Source organism: Macrotis lagotis, chromosome 2, assembly GCF_037893015.1.
Source record: "Macrotis lagotis isolate mMagLag1 chromosome 2, bilby.v1.9.chrom.fasta, whole genome shotgun sequence".
Classification (NCBI taxonomy): Eukaryota; Metazoa; Chordata; class Mammalia; order Peramelemorphia; family Peramelidae; genus Macrotis; species Macrotis lagotis.
The window spans coordinates 127,319,833-127,337,277 of NC_133659.1; the positions used below are offsets into that span (position 1 = coordinate 127,319,833).

Sequence of the window (17,445 nt, forward strand, 5' to 3'; positions counted from 1 at the left end):
TAGAATCCAGAAGTTATGAGGTGAAACCAATTCCTTTAGGGAAGACGTTTTTTAAAAAGCATCTATAACTTAAACTTTCAGAATATATTTTTGTGGTCAAAAACTCCACCATACTTTGAATATATTTAATTTCTCTATCTTTGACATTGAAGGGTTTGGAATTTTGGACAAAATAAAAACACAAGTTAGAAGCATTCTGGATCAGTGTTTTAAGATTTGTATCCTATGAAATATGGATCTAGAAACACATCTTCCATTTAAATCTTAAACTCATCAGCCTTTACCATCAGTAGTGCATTTGTACTGTCATCTTTGTTTCTCCTTTTTGTCTTGATATCTTACAGACCAGCTGTTGACATTTGATATTCACTAGCTATAGTCTTTGAGGAAAAACATAAGCCCTTCTTATTAAACCCTGTTATTTTAAAAGACCTGGTCATTTTCTCTGAGATTATACCTTATAACTGTTAGAGGAGCTCTAAAAATTTAAGAATATAAATTACATATTTAAGGTGGAAACAGCCCAATTTTGTTAGCAAATCTCAAGCTCATTTCAGAAATGTTTTCCAGGCTCCAAATATTTCCTTGGTTCATGTATTCCTTTGTTCATTCCTTCTTTCCTTCCTTCTTTTCTTCCCATAATTGGGATCAAAAAGCCAGCAGTGAGGGAGAGGACAAATTTGTGAGAATTTTGTTTTCATTGGCATATAGGGAGCTGGACTCATTAACAGAAAAGTAGAATTTAACTAGAGGGTATTCAGTCTGGAACTTATCTAGGTGGTGCAGTGGATAGAATGTCTGGGCTTGGAATCAGGCAGACTCATTTTCCTGACTTCAAATCTGGTCTCAGATACTTACTAATTGTGTGAACTTGAGCAAGTCAACAATCCTGTTTACCTCACTTTCCACAACTGTAATTTGAAAAAGGAACCATGCCAGTGTCATTGCCAAGAAAACCCCAAATGGGGTCACTAAGAGTTGGACATTACTGAGCAAGCAACAAGAATTTATCTGATATGTTGAAAAACAAAAATGAATTTTTTATATAGCTATAACTTCTGGAAATTTTCATACTGGAATCTAATAGTAACAGTAGTACAAAGTATATTACTTTACATTTTATCATTTGGTTTCCAAATAACTCAGTGAGACAGGGTAGACAAGTATGATTATGAACTTAAACAAAATGAGTGAAGCCCAAGGAGACATTCCTAAGCTCACATGACCAGACTAGAACCTGAATCTTTTGACTCATAATTCATTGTTCTGGCTTTTATGCCACATTACCTGAGTTTATATATTTCAAGATTCATAGACATAGGGACTGGACCACTTATTTCAGTAGCAGGGAGAAGGGATAAGGGTGGAGACAATAAGCATTTATTTAGTAACTTCTATGTGTCCTCAGTCACTGTATTAAGTGCTTTACAAATATTATATCATTTGATAGGAAAATCCCATGTGAGTAAAGTCCCCTATCTGAATATAGGTCGACACCTCCTCTGGCCCTTATAATCTTAAAAGAGTTGCCTAGAGAATAGGAAGTTGACTTCCCCAGGTCACAGATCATTATGTGTCAAAGGCAGGTCTTGAACTGAGGTCTCCTTGGCTTCAAGATCTGCTAGCCAGTCACTATTACTTGATTGATTATTGTTACGATTCATGTCTATGAACATCTATAATCAATAATCTTTAGGGAAGAGGTCATGACTTTTTTTTTAAGGTTTTTGCAAGGCAAATGGGATTAAGTGGCTTGCCCAAGGCGGTTAGGTAATTATTAAGTGTCTGAGACCAGATTTGAACCCAGGTATTCCTGACTCCAGGGCTGGTGCCCTATCCACTGTGCCACCTAACTGCCCCCATCATGACTTCTTATAAGTCTCAATTTTCTCATCTATGAAATGACTGTAACACTACCTCACTGAGTTGTTCAGATACTTGTTCAGTCTTGTCTGACTCTTGATGGTTGCATTTGCAGTTTTGTTGGCAAAGATACTGGAATGGTTTACCATTTTTTCCTTCTCCAGCTCATTTTAAGGATGAGGAAACTGAGGCAAACAGGGTTGCATGACTTGCCCTGAGTCACACAGCTAGTAAGTACTAGATTTGATGTCAGCTTTGAACTCAAGAAAATGAATCTTCCTGATTCCAAACCTGGCATTCTATCCACTGTGCTCCTAGCCATACTGTTGAGATACTTTAAATAACATTTATAGTTTTTTGCACACTTTAAAGTTGTTTCTAGTACTAATATTTATATTTTTATTAATATTATCTTGCTATATAAATCTCCCTACAGTTGAGCCATGTTTATCCTTTGGAACAGATACAATTTTAATATATATTTCTTTTGTAATACTTAGTGATGTAGTCCATATATTGATTGAGAATATAGGTGGTCTGGCTTTACTTTTGGAGGCATCTGTAACAACTTCATGACTTTTGCCCCTACTCAGAGGCTTTTTCTGGGAAAATCATCTGGCTTTATTTACTCTCTCAGTCAAGGGTTTTAGATTTTGTACCTGGAAACAATTCTTGGTTTCTAATCAATATTTAAATAGAGAATATTCAGAACAGTAATGAACATAAAGTTAGAAGTCTATCCTCCAAGAGTAGCAGTAGGACATGCAATTCATCTCCACATAAGTACCATTTCATAACCCTCTGCCCAATAATGATTTTGTCTCAAATGTGGAACCTTAGGCCACCAGTAGAATAAATCTTGGGAAAGATTCAGAAGCCTTAATTCACGGGGATCTTATGTATTACACAGCAAGTATTGGTGCTGCATGCTTTCTGCCAAGGGTTCTACCTATTCACTCTCATTGGAGCCTGACCCTCGTATTTTCTGGTTTGTCTCAGAAGTCCTACATCTTGCTGAGAGGCAGCTTTTCCTTCCCCAAATTTCTTTCTTGTTCTTTTTCTTAGCATTACTCCCCCCACCCCTTAACATTTTTGACATTTTTTTTAAAAAGCATTTCTGACTTTTTTTGCAGTGGGAGTGGAGGGGAATAGGTGCCTCCAGCCCACTTCATTCTGGTAATCTTTGCCTTCTACAGCACATCCTTCTCTCCCTCTGCCCTTTCACAAAAAGGCAGGGCAAAGAGCAGCCACTTGCCTGCTGCAATCACAGACCCATTATTCAGCTTCCAAACCATTTAAAGCTTAGCTTTTCTGTTTCTATTCCTTCATTGACCTCACCATGACCTGCAATCTTTCCAGCCCTCAGTACTTTGTTAGGCAACACTCTGGTTCTGGCAAACTCCTCCCTTCCCAATTTCAACCCCCTTAACTTTAACCTCTCTGCTCTGCTTTTCCTTGATTTTTTACCTACCTCCTCTACTCTTACTCATTTGTTATTGTGCAGATTTGAAGGAAGTACTGCAGCCTGGGTCCACTCTCAGTTTATGCTGCTTAATTTCTTCTGTGCCCTTGTTGAAAGTGGCACATTATACCTGTTCAAAGAAGAGTTTATTTGGAAAAACATATCAGGTTTAGACATTTTCATGATGGAACTGATTTTTAAAAAAAATGTCTGACACTCCTTTATCTGACTTCCATCAATAATCTATCTTTCCTATGCCTCACTCTTCTAAAACCTATTCTTTCTGCCCTCCTCTTGACCTCCAAAGCTCTCCACCTGTTAGTGCTTCTTTAAGTTTTTGTCCTTGTTCTCTTTTTTTTTCTTTTCTTTTCTTAGTCTCTATAGTTTAGCCAATTCAGCTCCACAGTTTTCTACTATTGAATCCCTCAAACTTTTGTTCTTTTATACTTCAACCCTTTTTAAATCCCAGCCCTAGAAGACTTCTACCATTCACTTTCTCAGTTTTAGGAAGCTAGGTGGCATATGGGATAGAACTTGGAACCAGTAATTAAAATCTAAATTAAATACAGCCTCAGACAACTATTAATTTCTGTATGCCTCAGTTTCCTCATTTGTAAAAAGAGACTAGTAACAGCAATTATCTCTCAGGATTATTATAAGGGTAAAATAAGATAAATTATTATATAAATGGTAGCTATTATTATTATTTCTATTATTGCTATTTACTGCTGAATAAAACTGACTGGGTTTTCAATTACAGTAGGGTACCTACTGCAGCATGACAGTTCATTTGTTCTTTTCTATTTTGTTCCTCACAGAAGCTATTCTAAATCTTTTTTTTTAAATCCTTAACCCTGCCAGGGTTAAGGGCATTTTTTCACATCACTTTCTTCCCTGAGATCCACTCCTTATACTCTACTGAGAAAATGGAGCTTATTAACTGAAATCTCCCTCTCCCTTGTTCCACTTAGCCCCTTGATATGGACCTCCAGTATTTTCACCTTTACTCCTTTTCTCACTGTTTTTAAAAATTTTTTTAGGTTTTTTGCAAGGGAAATGGGGTTAAGTGGCTTGCCCAAGGCCACACAGCTAGGTAATTATTAAGTGTCTGTCTGAGACCGGATTTGAACCCAGGTACTCCTGACTCCAGGGCCTGTGCTTTATCCACTGTGCCACCTAACCGCCCCCTTTTCTCTGTTTATCCTTCTTTCCCTCTCTTTTTATTCTTTCCCTCCTTAGACATCTACTAGCCCTTCATTTCCTCCTATTACCTTTTTTCCATTCGTGACTCATTTGTATGAGATAATTGCTCCATTTTACCTCTTTCTACCCAATTTTAATTTTTTAAGAATCATCCCATTATACTCAACTCCAAGCTAAGCTGTTTCTTTATGCTCTTTATTTTTTTTAATTTTTTAATTTTTTTAGGTTTTTGCAAGGCAAATAGGGTTAAAGTGGCTTACCCAAGGCCACACAGCTAGGTAATTATTAAGTGTCTGAGGCCAGATTTGAACCCAGGTACTCCTGACTCCAGGGCTGGTGCTCTGGTGCTCTATCCACTGCACCACCTAGCTACTTCTATGCTCTTTATTCTTGGTTTTTTTTTTTTTTTTTAGGTTTTTGCAGGGCAAATGGGGTTAAGTGGCTTGCCCAAGGCCACACAGCTAGGTAATTATTAAGTGTCTGAGGCAAGATTTGAACTCAGGTACTACTGACTCCAGGGCCAGTGCTCTATCCACTGTGCCACCTAGCTGCCCCTATGCTCTTTATTCTTAAAGAGTTACAGATAACATTTTCTCATATAAGAAGTAAACAGTTTAACCTTATTAATCCTTATAATTGGTTTTTTATGTTTACTTTCTTATATTTCTCGTGATCCTTATAGATCAGATTCTCTGTTCCAGTTCTGGTCTTTTCTCCAAGAATACCTGAAAATGTTTTATTTTATTAAATATCTATTTTTTCCCCCCTTCACAGGATTATACTCAGCTTGATTGGGTAAGTTATTCTTAGTTGCAGGCCTAGCTCTTTTGCTCTTTAGAATATTGTGTTTCATGCTCTTTAGTATTTTAATGTTAGAAAGTTGCTGAATGTTTTGTTATTCTGACTCTAGCTCCACAATATTTAAATTATTTCCTTCTAACTGTTTGTAGTATTTTTTCCTTGACCTGGGAAGTTCAAAACTTAGCTATAATGTTCTGTGATTTTTTCATCTTTGGATCTCTTTCTGGTAGTGATTGGTGAATTTTTTTTATTTCTATTTTACTCTCAAGTTCTAAAACTTCAGAGCAATTTTCATTATCAAGTTCTTGAAGTAATAGTGTAGACTTCTTTTTTTTCAAAAATCATAACTTTCAGGGGGTATGACAATTTTTATATTGGCTCTTTTTGATCTCTTTTCCACATCAGTTGTTTTTCCTAATTAGACATTTCACATTATCTTCTATTTTTTCATTCTTTTGATTTAATTTTATTATTTCTCCGTGTCTTATGAAATCATTAGCTCCCCCTTGCCCAATTTTATTCTTAAGGGAGTTTTTTCTTTCATAAGTTTTTGGATCAGTTTTTCTAATTGGTTGACTTTTTTTCATATTTTTCTTGGTTTTCTTGCATTACTCTTACTTTTTTCACTATTTTTTCCTCAAACCTGTCTTATTTGGTTTTTAAAGTCCTTCTAAGAACTGTTTTACAATTTAGGACTCTTTAAATTTTTCTCTGGAGCTTTAGAAGTAAATGTTTTGTCTTCTAAGTTTGAACTCAGATCTTTTCCATCATCATAGCAGCTGCTGATGATCTGGTTCTTTCTCCTTTGCTTACTCTTGTTTAGGGGCTTATTTTTTTGCTTAACTTTATGTTATGCTCTAGTTCCAAGGTGTGGTGGATAAGATCTCAGGCTTCAGGTTTTTTGTGCCTTTTTTTTTTTTCTGAGCTTTATCTGAGGGCCTGATCTCACATACTCCTCTTTGCCTTTGAGCCAAGACCAGGGCCCCCAGCAATGCTGTCACCACAAATGCCCTTACTCTGTGTCCTTCCAAAGGCTGCATGCTTCTGCTCACCTCTCTACCCTGAAATAGAAACCATGGAATCTACTCTCCTTCCTGTGACCACAACCAACAGGATCCCTGCCCCTCTGCAGCTCCACTCAACAGCGTGTTCTCACTCCTCCTTAACCACAGCCACAGTCCAGGATTGCATCCAACACTAACAGAGGGCCCTCCAATCTTACCCTGACCAATTGTCTGAGCCCCCACTTTGTCTGTGGGGCAACAGTTCTTAAAGCTGAAGCTGTTGCCTGACACAGCTGTCCATAGGTTTTTGTTTGCTGATTCAGTCTTATCTACCCCAAGTCATCTAATTCAGTTGGTTCATACCACCACCTTGGGAGAGCAGGTCTTTCCTAATATCCTTCCCAATTGTCTTAGACTGAACATTGCTTTACTCAAACTTTTAATTGTTTCTGTAGCTTTAAAGTTCACTATGGGGTATTATTTTATATTATTTGTGGGAAAATTTGGGAAAATTGGGTAATTTTCTGCCTCATTCTGCTATCTTCCCAGAATACTCTATTGTCTTTTCCCGTTTTATCTTCCAGTAAATTGGTCCCACAGCCATCTTCCTGTTCCTATTAGTTTCTCTCTCTCTCTCTCTCTCTCTCTCTCTCTCTCTCTCTCTCTCTCTCTCTCTCTCTCTCTTCATTGTTTCTTCTTTGCTATAAACATATCCAGATACCCCCCCCCCCATTTTTTAAACAAACAAGCCAAAATCCTTACTAGATCTAACATCTTTGCTATTTAGCAATATCTCTTCTGCCTTTCTCAGCCACATTTTTTTGCTGGATGCCTTCACTTCTACCACTCTCATCTCAATCCTTTGCAATTTAGTTGACAATCTTGTCCACGAAATTGAAACTCCTTTCTCTAAAGTTACCTACCAGGGATCTCTGAATTTCTTCTTCTCAATCTCATCCTTTTTGATATATTCAGCATTGGATGTTATTAACCATCTCCTCCTCCTAGGTACTCACTGATCTCTTACTTGTTCTCTTCCTTCCTGTCTGACCTCTCTCTTTTTTTTTTAAGGTTTTTGCAAGGCAAATGGAGTTAAGTGGCTTGCCCAAGGCCACAGGACTAGGTAATTATTAAGTGTTTGAGGTCAGATTTGAACCCAGGTACTCCTGACTCCAAGGCCGGTGCTTTATCCACTAAGCCACCTAGCCGCCCCGTGACCTCTCTTTCAAGGATTCATCCTTGTCATTCCCACAAACTCTGAATATATTTCCAAGGCTTTGAGCTCACCTTTCTTCTCTTTTCTCATTATCTCACTTGGTGACTTTATCAGATTCTGTAGGTTGAATTATTGCCAAAGCACAGATGATAAAGTAGAGTCATAGGCATCTCAAACTCAACATCTTCAAAACATAACTTATGATTTTTTCTTCTAAACTCACTTTAGGATACTGCCATCATCTCAGTAGCCCAAGATTGCAATTTTAACATATTCTTTCACCCTTACTCTCCCCAAATATCCCCATACATCCAGTTGCCAAAACTTGTTATTTTATTTCTAGTAGACGATTATAATAATTTTCTTTTTGGCTCTCAGTACCTCATGCTTATCCTTACCCAAATATAATCCACACAACCATCAGAGTGATTTTCCTAATATGTAATTTCTAACCTGTCCCCTGCCCTCAGTACTATTCAATAAATTCCACTGACTCACATTAACTCAGATTTCATGTATAAATTCTTCTTAATCTCATCATAACTTGACCCTAGTCTTCTTTCATGTGATTTTCCTCTATGCACTGTGCAGTAGAGCTTTGATGCTTAATGTTATACACACACACACACACACACACACACACACCCTCCCATCTAACTGACTTTTCACTCCCAATCCCATAAAATATTCTCTCCTTACCTCTATGTCTTAGAATCCCCCTTTTCTTTTAAGACTTAAGTGCTCCATTTATTATTATTATTATTTTGGGGGAGGGGTTTGTGGGGCAGATGGGGTTGGGTGGCTTGCCCAGGGCCACACAGCTGGGTGATTGTTGGATGTCTGAGGCTGGATTTGGATCCGGGTTCTCCTGACTCCAGGGCCAGTGCTCTGTCCACTGTGCCACCTAGCTGTCCCTATTATTATTTTTTTTATTTTAATTTAAAGTTTTTCCTCTTTCCTTTATTACTCATGAGGGTCTATATTTTTGGGGGGAGGGGTATTATGTTTACTCTTTTTTTTTAGATTTTGGGGTTTTTTTGCAAGGCAAATGGGCTCAAGTGACTTGTCTAAGGCCTCACAGCTAGGTAATTATTAAGTGTTGGAGGTCTCATTTGAACTCAAGTACTTCTGATTTCAGGGTTGGTGCTCTCTATCCACTGCACCACCTAGCCACTCTATTATGTTTACTCTTAAACAAGAATATTTTAGTAATGTATAAAAAAATCATTTGTACAAAAATAAAAAATGATTAAAATAAAAAATAAATAATAATAAAAGACAAGTGCTCTAGGAAACTTTTCTACTTTTTTTCTCTTCCTCAGTATACTACCATCTTAATTTACCTTATATTCATTTTGTATATATTATGTACATTATATACATTTATATAATGTATATAGATAGATAGATAGATAGATATAGATACTCACTTATCTGTTGGATTGTAAATTCCTTGAGAGTAAACACTTTTCTTTGCTTAAAGGGGTACCTAGCACATGATGCCTTTTTTTTTTTTTTTGCAAGGCAGTGAGGTTAAGTTACTTGCCCAAAGTCACATAGCTAGGTAATAAGTATCCGGGGTTAGATTTGAACTCAAGTCCTCCTGACTACAGGACTGGTGTTCTATCCCCTGTACCATCTAGCTGCCCAACACATAATGCTGTTGATTGACTGGAAATAGCTTAGATCTTCTGTTTATTTTCCATTAAGTTCATAAATGTGTCTGGCATCTTTCATTTGAAAGTCTAATAAGGTCTATGATTCTAAGAGAAGACTGAAAATTTGTACTGGGAGTGCAACCTCTTGGGGCCTCAAAGAAGAAAACATTAGCTTTAGGTATAAACTGTTATTGATAGGTACTATGGTCATGTCTTAAAATTTTTTTGACTGTTTTTAGAGCCAGTTTAAGAAACATTTTATATATATGTGTGTGTGTGTGTGTGTGTGTGTGTATATATATATATATATATATATATATATATATATGTATAGGTGTATATGTGTGTATATATATGTATATGTATATATGTATATATATGTGTATATATATATATATATATATATATATATACACAAAACTTGAAAACAAATTAAATTTTCTCCCTGAAAATATTTATAAGTACTTTTATAAACTGCTCGTGATTGGAATATTTAATCTTGATTATGGGAGAGAAAAAGACAAAAAAAAGAACAGAATGGTAAATTTTAAAATCTAATGCTGGGAAGAATTTAAACAAGAGTTTAAAAAATTATCTGTTTCCAATAGCCCTTTAAGAAGCAATTAGAATGTGCTTGCCTGAGTTAATGAATTGTCTTGGACTTTGTCCCAGTGTATGGAAACACTAAAGAAATGTGTGTTTTAATTATGACCGTAGACTCCAAAAGAAGGGTGGAATAGCAGATGGATTCTAGTTTTGGATTTAGGAAGACTTATGAAGGTCAGCATATTTAGGTCTTACTTCTCCTATATCCTGGCTTTGTGACCCTGGGCAATTCATTTAAATATTCAGTGACCCAGGTGAGGCACTCAGATAATATAGATCAGTATATCTAATCTGTATGATCTCAAGTAGTAGATGAAGTTTTCATTTCTCTGAGAATTCCCCACAATGATGAAATTATTCCCCCCTTCCACCAAAAATCAAACAGAAACCTTTAAACTTGTGTTCTCCTGATAAATAAGAGAGCAAGATAACATTTTGAAATTATATCCTCTATGCAAGGTCAGTACTTACCCTGCTTTAAAGTATAAGTATCTGGCAGGAACATTGGGAAATTTAGTGTTGGGTTCTGTAGACTAAACAGAGCTTTTGTATTAATAAGTCTTTGCAAATGGCAATTCTCTTGTTTTTAACATCCTTCAAATATTTTTGTTTAAAATATCAGGTAATTATACTCTATTGGTGAGTAAAGATCAAAAAGTCTGCTATACAAACTACTTAGATTAGTGACATTTTAAATTCTCGAAATTAAATTATTTTAAAATCTAATAGAATTTTACCTTTGCATTCTTCTGGGGTTCTTTTTAAATGGTAAAAGTGGTCTGTTATATTTATATCTCAGCATCCAATTTAGATGATCTGTACCCATATAATAGAGAAAAAACATGACATGCAAACTCTTTAGTTAGTGATTTTAACTTCATTTATCATTTATCAAATTGTTTATATTTCATTACATTTCCTATTGGAGGTGTTAATAAGCAGTGAAGTAATTCTGGAATTGGAAGCTAGATAGAGCAGGTAATCTTTAAACTTCTAACTAGATAATTTACTTCTTGCTAATCTGATAATTAACTTAAGATTTATAAAGGGATTCTGCTTATTAAAATAATAGCAGCACTACTTTTTATGGGAAAGGAATAATTATATTACTACAAAAAGAGAAATATAAGCAATAAGAGGAAAAGAGTGAGTCCTGTGTACTACCAACATCTAAATGCTATTTGGATAAATCCAATTTTATCAAAGTATGCCATACCTTACCTGGCTAACATTTCCAGTAGCGAGTTAAATAAATTGCAAAGGTTTTTAGATATATGAGGGATTTCCTTTTTAGACAACAGTACTTTTTTTAATTTCCAAATTTTACTTTGACATTTTCCCAACTTTCCTCCCTTGTTAAACCAACTACACAAGGATTAGCAAACTAACACTTTAGGGCCAAATCTGTTTTTTTACACTGGAGAACTAAGAATCGTTTTTAAATATGATAAAAATTTATTTGAAAACAGGAAAACCATTCTTAGCTTTTGGACACAAACGGGTAACTGGCTTTGGTCCACAGGGTGTAGTTTATTTAACTTTACTGATCATGATTTAACCCTTTTTCGTGGCTTTGGCTATCATAACAACAGCAGCACCAGCACTTTGAACTCACATTATTATAATATATTGTGATACATTGATGCTCTTGGGGTCTGTTGAAATTTGTAGAGCTGTTTGCAACAGTACAAAAAAAGATTTAAGTTGCTATGATTTTAGTTTCTTTATCTGGCTTGTACTTACACTTACTGTGGCCTGGGAATTGTATGGCTAAGTTGGCAAAAATTGAGTGGGGAAAATAAGAATAAATAGGCTTTGAGCAAAAGCCTGAGGGGTGATGTTTGTCTTTTCATTCTTGAAGAAGACCACATCAGGGAAGTGATGCCATGACAAGCACATGAATTGAATTTGAGCGAGGGAGACTTATTGTTAAGTCACCAGTCTCTTTCTCTTCTAGAGTCATCTGGATCCAGTGGCCAGAAATGAATTAGGAGAACTGGAGATAGCTCTGGATGAGAGTCAATCAGGGTTAAGTGATTTGCCTAAGGATGAACTCCCGTATTTCTCTTTCCAGGGTAGTCCTCTATTCATTGTGCCACCTAGTTGCTCCAATGAGTAAAATTTATGAGCTTTTAGTATGTGAACTTTATGCCTGCTCAGATGGGTTTTTGCTTACTTTCAGGTTCTTTGCTGTGTCCTGATAGTTGTGACTGCCATATAGGTGAGTCCTAGATTGATGAAATGTTACTGTGGCTCTATTATGAACTATGATGGGAATATTTTCATTATTTTATAACATTTATTTGCCTTCTAAGATTTTCCTGTGATCTTTTAGATTAACTATGGGATATGTGATACTTTTAAAAACTCAAATGGACTGTAATAAAGTCCATGACCTTCTCAAAATACTTATTCTATTTATTGATCTTTCAAATCTTTTGGTTGTACCTCTCTTGTCAATAGAAGTTCCCACTGTTTTTCATTTAAAAAAATTTTTTTGATTCAATCTACATGGTGTTAAAGGATTTTGTTGGAAGGAACATAGATTTGTGAATGACCCCTATTTGAATCATAATCTTTTTCATTATTTATCTCATGTGATGTCTAGTAATACTAAATCAAGATTAATTTTGTGATGCTCTAGAATGAGTCTTGTTATCTAAAGAGAGGTTGAGCAAAATTCTTAATATAGTTTCAGTCTTCTGATTCCAATTTTATTTCACTTTAATTTGGCTTAATTTGAAAAATGTATTCTTTTCATGTTTTTATGTAGTGTGAAAGTATTATAAATTAATCAGTATTTCTTTCCATGATTATTCTATATACAATAAGGTAATAACTGATTTTTAAAAAAGACTTTACACCCAAAGAGGTAGTCTGAATATTATTTTACAAATGGGGGAGAAAGAGGCTCAGAGAGATTAAGTGTCTTATTCATGGTCATAGGTTCAAAGGATTTGCAGATGGGAAGGATCTTAGGAATCATGGAGTCTAACACCTTTATCTTAGATTAGAAAACAGAAACTCCCAAAGTGAAATGATTTGCTAAAGGTCACCCAGGTTGAAAGTTGCAAAGCAGGATTTGAATTTAAACTTCTCATTTTAAATCCCATATCCTTCATTAAGCCACATGTGATTGAATAATTGATATATTGCTGTAGCTTGGGACAGAAACAGAAGATGATGGCTAATTGGATTTATAACTGGATTACAGAGGTCATGTGTAATTACCCAATTCAACTTCCCTAAAGGTTTTCTGCTTTTGTATTACTGTTAAGTGAATCTTCTACTGCTTAACATCATTTAAAGTTCATCTTTTTCTTAGAGTATAAGTAGGGAAGTGGGGGGAACATTTTTCAATGGGAGATCCTTAACAGAAAGTTAAGTTTAGTATTGGTGTGGATTTTTTTTTAGATTTTTTTTAGTTTTATTTTTTTATTCTCATTTTGTACAAAGGTTTTTTTTACATTAATATAATATTCTTGTTTGAGTAAATGAAATACCCCTCCCCCATAAATATAGACTTGCTTGAGCGATAAAGTAAAGGGGAGAGAAAAAAAATTAAAATTAAAAAAATAATAGTAATAATTGTAGGTATGGCCAGGTGACGCAATGGATGAAGCACCATCCCTGGAGCCACGAGCACCCATCCAGCCCCGTAGACCCAACATTCACCCAGCAGTGTGACATGCAAGCCACCTGATCCCCACTGCCCTGCAAAAACCAAAAAGAAGAAGAAAAAGACCCAAAATAAAATAAAATAGTAATAATAGTAGGGGTGGCTGGGTGGCGGACAGAGCATTGGCCCTTGAGCCAGGAACACCCGGGTTCAAATCTGGCCTCAGACAACCACCGATCACCCTGCTATGTGTCTCCAGGCAGGCCACCCAGCCCCATTTGCCCTGCACCCTCCCCCAAATAATAATAACAAAAAAAAGTGCTTTAGTCTTTGTTCCAACACCAACAACTCTGTCACAGGTGGATCACATTCTTTATGATAAGTCCATCACAAAAGTTACTTCCATATTTTTCCAACGTTGCCATTGCTGATCACAACTCCCTCCTTTCTTATTTCTCCATTACCATGTACTCTATTTTCTCTCTCCTTTCACTCTGACTCTGCTGTAGGGTCGCTGAGTGGCGCAGCAGACAGATCCCTGGGTTTGGGGCCAAGAGGCCCCAAGGCCCCCTACTACCCCTTAGGCCTAGCCTCCACCTGGCCCTATGATCCTGGACAGGCCTTCCAATCCCAGCCCCTTGCAAGAAGTAAAAAAGAAAATGTGTTATATCTGACCACTCTCCCCCCATGGTCCAGCCTTTCCTCCTTTATTCACATCCCCACTCCTTCCCCCTGCTCCCCGCTCCTTCTTACTCCAGATGTCTATACCCCATTGAGTATATATACTGTTTCCTCTCCTAGCCACCTCTGATGAGAGCAAAGGTTCCCTCATTCCCCCTTGCCTCCCCCCTTCCATATCATTGCAATAGCTCATTGTAATAAAGAAAAATCTTATTATATGAAATATCTTGGCCTATTCCCCCTCTCCATTTTCTTTCTCCCATTACATTTCCCCTTTTTTCTATTGATTCCATTTTTACACCATATTTTATCTTCGAATTCAGCTTTCTCCTGTGCTTCAACTATAAAAGCTCCCTCTACCTGCTCTATTAACTGAGAAGGTTCATATGAGTATTATCAGTGTCATTTTTCTATACAGGAATACATGTAGTTCATCATCATTAAGTCCCTCATATTTTCCCCTTCTCCTCCACTCTCTATGCTTCACCTGAGTCCTGTATCTGAAGATCAAACCTTCTGTTCAGCTCTGGCCATTCCAAAAGGAACATTTGAAATTCCCCTGATTCATTGAAAGTCCATCTTTTTCCCTGGAAGAGGACACTCAGCCTTGCTGGGTAGTTCATTCTTGGCTGCATTCTAAGCTCTTTTGCCTTCCGGTATATTGCATTCCAAGCCCTATGAGTTTCCAGTGTAGTTGCTGCTAAGTCCTGTGTGATCCTGACTGCAGCTCCATGATATTTGAACTGTGTCTTTCTGGCTGCTTGTAATATTTTCTCTTTGACTTGGGAGTTCTGGAACTTGGCTATAATATTCCTAGGGGTTGGTTTTTTGGGATCTCTTTCTCAGGGGGATCAGTGGATTCTCTCCATTTCTATTTTGCCCTCTGCTTCTAGAATATCAGGGCAATTTTCCTGTAGTAATTCTTTGAAAATGATGTCAAGGCTCTTTTCCTGATCATGACTTTCAGGTATTCCAATAATTTTTAAATTATCTTTCCTAATTCTGTTTTCCATATCAGTTGTTTTTTCAATGAGATATTTCACATTTTCTTCTAATTTTTCATTTTTTTGGTTTTGAAGTATTGATTCCTGATTTCTGGTAAATTTACCAATCTCCCTGAATTCTATTCTTTGTCTGAAGGATTTGTTCTCCTCAGAGAGTTTTCTTACCTCTTTTTCCATCTGGCCAATTTTGCTTTTTAAAGCATTCTTCTCCTCAATAACTTTTTGAACTATTTTATCCATTTGACCTAAGCTGGTTTTTAGCATGCTATTTTCTTCAGCATTTTTTTGGATTTCCTTGACTAAGCTGCTGACTTCATTTTCATGTTTTTCCTGCATCTCTCTCATTTTTCCCCCCAGTTTTTCTTCTAACTCCCTCATTTGATTTTCAAAGTCTTTTTTGAGCTCTGTCATAGCCTGAGCCCAATTTCTGTTTTTCTTGGAGTCTTTAGATGCAGGATCTTGTGCTTCCTCATCTTCAGACTGAGTGTTTTGATCCTTCTTGGGCTCATTTGCAAAATATTTCTCAATGGTGTTCCTCTTGTTTCTCTTCTTGCTCATTTTCCCAGCCTGAGCCTGTTTTTGGGGTGCTTCCTGAGCTTTTGGGACACTCCCACAAAGGTCTCAGTATGTGAGGCTCTGTCCTCCCTCCTGGTCTGTGAATGACCATAAGCGCCCCCCTCTGCCACTGGGCTGAGGTGGGGGACCCCTGCTGTTCTATGGTGGGGCCTAGACTGCGATCAGGTTCTGAATGTGGTCAGAGTCCCAGAGTCCTGTTCCAGAGGCAGAGGACAGAGCTCTGCAGTCTCTCTTCACTCCTGTCCCTCAGCTCAATGGGCTCATGCCCTGGAGGCTCCTGCTTATGGGCTCCACCTGCTTCTGTTTCTGGATCTGGGCTGCTGAAAGACCACATTGCTAGCTGTGTGCCCTGAGGGCTGGGATCCACGGTCTCGCTCTGGCAGAGGTCCCCCAGCTATTCCCCCACTTTGTGCCTGGTGCTCCCCTGGGGTGTAGTTCCGGAGACTCCCCCGCTGCTTTGACCTGGGGTTCCCAGTGCCCTGGGGCTGCCTCCGGGAGGCTGAAGTTCTTTGGCTCTGGCAGCTGCCCCTCCAACCCTGGGGAGCAGAGCCTTTCCGGTGTGGATTTTTTTTATGACAATTATAAGCAGTCTACTTTTTAGTCTAAGAATTTTTTCATAGGAACTATGATTTGAGACTCTAATAACTCACCTTTCCCAGCCTGCCCTTAGTCATTTTTTAAAAAATAGATTTTTATTGACATCTTTTGTTTACACATTACTTAGTTTTCCCCTCATATCCATCCCCTTGACCCCTTCCGGAGAGCTTTTCTTTATAACAAAGACTTAAAAAAAAAAAAAGGGTGAAAAGGAAAAGAATCAATCAAAAGAATAAAAAAATCTGTAGTTAATTAATTTTTAGTGCTAGTGGGGACACCTGTACCTTGTAAAGTCATATGAAGGAGTTCTTATGTTTGTTCTTTATAATTTCTTGTCATTCTTTTTTTGTTTTGTTGTAGTTCTTTACAGTCATTCTGTCTATTGTTTTTCTAATTCTATTTATTTCATTTTGCTTTTGTTCTCATATACTTCTCTGTATTCATTGTTTTTTCCATTAATATTCTATAACATTCATCTGCTAAAATTTGTTTAGCTATTTACTTTGTACATTTCCAAATTTCTTTCTAGACTGGTTATACCTTTCTTTCTAGAAAGTTCATATCTTTATTAGTAATGCAGTATTATGCCTACTTTTATGTAATCCTATTAGTATTGATTCTTTCCAGTTATCTTTGCCAATTTGCTGAGTGTGAGACAAAAACTTCATAGTAACTTTGCTTTTTTAAAAAAAAAAACTATTTGTACAAATCATTTAACCACCTATTTACTGGATAGTTGAAAAATTCATATTAATACATGTCATTAGTTGCCATGCAAGACTTATAGTCTTAGAGACTTGCTTGTGTCAGGGAGAGGTTAAGTGATTTTCCTAAAGTCACTAATCTAGACTATATGTCAGAGAGGTATTTGGACTTTAGTCTTCTGATTCCAAGACTGACTCTCTTTATTTCACTAGATTGCCTAAGAACGAGGAATGGAAATTCTCTTCAGTAAATATAACAAATAATAAAAAAGTGAACTTCAATTCTATCTCATATGAGTTAAGGAAGATAGGCAAGGTGAAAGGAAAAAAAATAGGGGGAAAAAAGTCCAAAGGGAGAAGCTAAGGAGTTAGATATACAGATACCTGTAACTTGCAAAAATGAGAGTTCACAAAGCAGTAATGTTTGTCCTTCATTTTCGAAGAAGACCAT

At 36.8% G+C, this 17,445-nt stretch overlaps 1 protein-coding gene across 22 annotated transcripts in view; it reads left to right on the plus strand.

Annotated features, from left to right (window-relative positions):
* DISP1 (dispatched RND transporter family member 1) overlaps positions 1–17,445 on the plus strand; it is a 242,376-nt gene that overhangs the window by 102,210 nt on the left and 122,721 nt on the right. For 8 of the 22 annotated variants that reach the window (XM_074222750.1, XM_074222746.1, XM_074222752.1 and 5 more), the window contains one exon: positions 11,996–12,034. The exons of 13 other annotated variants lie outside the window; for them this stretch is intronic. The gene's annotated coding sequence lies outside the window, so the exon portion shown is untranslated. Of the gene's footprint in view, positions 1–9,623; positions 12,035–17,445 lie in introns of those variants that run through there. One more of the 22 variants, XM_074222760.1, reaches the window with a different exon arrangement.